We start from the raw sequence: 3046 nt of genomic DNA on the forward strand, positions 1-3046 counted from the left end.
GTCGTGTGAGGTCCTATCTCCTGATGTGATGGGAAGGCCACTTTACATTCTATGACATTCTTCCCAACTCTAGCCTAACTATGAAAAAAATAATCAGACAGCCCCAGACAAGGACACTCTACAAGGTACCTGACCAATATACTTCATCTTTATCAAGGTCATGAAAGACACTGAGAAGCCGTCCTGAATCAGAGGAGCCTGGGGAGGCAGAACAACTTAATGCAGTGTGAAACCGGGTATTGGAAGGGACCAGAGAACGAGAAGGAGACATTAGTGAGAAAGTCAATCAAATCCAAGTAAAGCCTGAAGGTTAGTTCATAGTGCAGGTTCAGCCTCTGGAATATAAAATTTTAAATCCAAAATGCTCCCAATTTTGAAGTTTTTGAACACCAATGTGACACTTCAAAAAGTTTTAGACATCTGAAGAGATGGTTCAGTGATCTTCCAGAGGGTTCAGGTTTGATTCCCGTCACCCACACAGTGGCTCACAACCACCTCTGACTTCAGTTATCTGGCCTCTGAGGACATGAGACACACATGTGGTACACACACATACACAGGCAGGACACCATACACATAAAGGAGTAAAAATTTAGAGGACAAGTTTCAGGTTTCTATGTGCGTGCCAACCTTCATGGGTGTGCACTTACTACACATGGAGGCCAGAGGTCAACATCAGGCGTCATTCCTCAGGCGCCAGACACATTGCTTTTTGAGACCGAGTCTCTCATTCACCTGAAGCTCAAACGGTAGGCAAGGCTAGCTGACTAGCAAGCCTTGGGAATCCATCCATTTGTCTCCACCTCCCTAGAGCTGGGATTCAAGCGCACACCCTAAATCCTGACTCTCTTACACTGACTCTGGGGATCAAAGTCACGTCCACATGCCTGCATGGGAAGTATTTTACAGACTGAACTATTTCCCCAGACCCAAACTTTTAGATTCAGGTATACTAAAGTCTATTCAAATAGTCCAAAATTGGACCCGGATAGATGTCTCAGCCATGAAGAATGTATCCACTGCTCCTGCAGAAGACCTGAGTTCAGTTCGCAGCGTCCACACCTAACAGCTTACAACTGCTTCTAACTCCAGCTCCCAGGAATCTAGTGCCCTCTTCTGGCCTCCGAAGGTACCTGCACTCACACGCACAACCCTCCCTACTCCCACACACACATACTCATAATTTAAAAAATTATTCAGAAATATTCTGAAATACAGGCGCTGAAGAGATGGCTCAGTGAATAAAATCATATATTGCTCTTCCAAAGGACCAGAGTTCAATTCCCAGCACACATATTGAGCAGCTCACAACCATTTGTAACTCCAGCTCCAGGAGGGATCCAATAACTGGCTTCCTCAGGCACCAAAGAAATTGTAAGCATTTCTGTTAAGAGATACTCAGCCTCTGGGCAGATGTGGTGCACACCTTCAATCCTTGGGAGGCAGAGGCAGGTGGATCTCTGTGAGACCTTGGCCAGCCTGGTCTACAAAGTGAATTCCAGGACAGCCAGAGGTATAACACAAAGAAATCCTATCTCAAAAAAATAAATAAATAAATAAAATAAAAAATTTTAAAAAAAGAGGTACTCAGCCAACACTGTGACAACATTAGTGTTTTAGATCTAAGGCACTTTGGAACTTTGGAACTATGTAACATTAACAATAGAAGAATTTTTAGGACGTTTCTTTTCTCTTTTTGAGACAGAGCTTCAGGAATCCCAGACTGGCCTTGAACTTGCAAAGTAGCAGAGGGTGACCTTGCTTGAAGTTCCCATCCTCCTGTCTCCAGTTCTTGAGAGCTAGGATTACAGGTATGTCCTACTGTATCTGGTTTTACAAAATGTCGGGGAGTAAATCCTGGGTATCAAACAGGCAAGTCCTCTATCAACAGAGCAAATTCCTCAACTGGTTCTCCTGTAAGAGGCAGCGACTATGGCCCCTGCTCCAGGACCTCACTGTGGGGAGCGATGCTCTCAAAGCACTGCCTTATTCTTTTTTTAAAAAATATTTATTTATTATCTATTATGTATATAATAGTCTATCTGTGTGTATGCCGAAGACCAGAAGAAGGCACCAGACCTCATTACAGATGATTGTGAGCCACCATGTGGTTGCTGGGAATTGAACTCAGGACCTTCGGAAGAGCAGGCAATGCTCTTAACCACTGAGCCATCTCTCCAGCCCCCGCACTGCCTTATTCTTAAACATGAGATCACCTCCCATTCTTTCTCCAGCGCCTCCCTTGTCCTCACACGCACTCAGTACTGGGGGATGCACAGTCAGCCTGAGTAGTCCAGACACACAGAGAATCCAGACACAGAGCCTAACGCTTGTTTCCCAGTCTTGTAATAAAGCCCCATAAGAAAGATGCCTCTGGAAATGGCTGTGGAATATTACTAGATGTGTTACAATTGTTTGTGCTGCTTTTGTTTAACCATGTAAAGATGTGTTGTCTTTGTTTCACCTTGCCTGCTTAAGGCACCTGATTGGTCCAATAAAAAGCTGAACAGCCAATAGTTAGGCAGAAGAGGGATAGGCAGGATTGCTGGGCAGAAAGAATAAGTCAGAGGGGGAATCTAGGCTCAAGAGAGAACAAGAGAGAAAGAGGGCAACACCTGGGGCCCCCCAGTCAGACATGGAGGAAGCGGGAAAGCCGAACATGCAGATGGAAAGAAAGGTTAAAGGCCCCAAGGCAAAATGTAGACGAAAAAAAACAGGTTAATATATGTTAAAAAAGGCTGGTGGGACAAGCCTAAACTAAGGCTGAGCATTCATAATTGACAATAAGTCTCCTTGTCTTGATTCGGTAGTGGTTGTGATCCAAGAAAGCATGCTACAGGAAATGGTTGCACACTTGCTATGAAAGGTTTGTTTTCTGCAATGGTTCATTTTATGTTCAATTTGGCAAGGTTCATATAGACTCAGATACATCTTTAATCATTCCAGATGTTTCTTGATGGAGGAAGGTCATTGGTTAATTAAATAAAGAAGCTGCTTGCCCTGATAGGTTAAAACATAGGTGGGAGGAGTAAACAGAACAGAATGC

General features: G+C 44.0%; 1 protein-coding gene and 1 long non-coding RNA gene across 3 annotated transcripts in view; one reads left to right on the forward strand and one right to left on the reverse strand.

Moving 5' to 3' along the window:
• Positions 1 to 3046, reverse strand: part of Rhbdl2 (rhomboid like 2) — a 45856-nt gene that overhangs the window by 19187 nt on the left and 23623 nt on the right. The window lies entirely within an intron of this gene.
• LOC113456643 overlaps positions 1 to 3046 on the forward strand; it is a 6814-nt gene that overhangs the window by 1429 nt on the left and 2339 nt on the right. Inside the window, exons 3-4 of the long non-coding RNA XR_003377398.1 lie at positions 158 to 309; positions 1706 to 1811. This is a non-coding gene — a long non-coding RNA (uncharacterized LOC113456643). The remainder of the gene's footprint in view (positions 1 to 157; positions 310 to 1705; positions 1812 to 3046) is intronic.

This window comes from Microtus ochrogaster, chromosome 10 (genome assembly GCF_000317375.1).
Source record: "Microtus ochrogaster isolate Prairie Vole_2 chromosome 10, MicOch1.0, whole genome shotgun sequence".
Classification (NCBI taxonomy): domain Eukaryota; kingdom Metazoa; phylum Chordata; class Mammalia; order Rodentia; family Cricetidae; genus Microtus; species Microtus ochrogaster.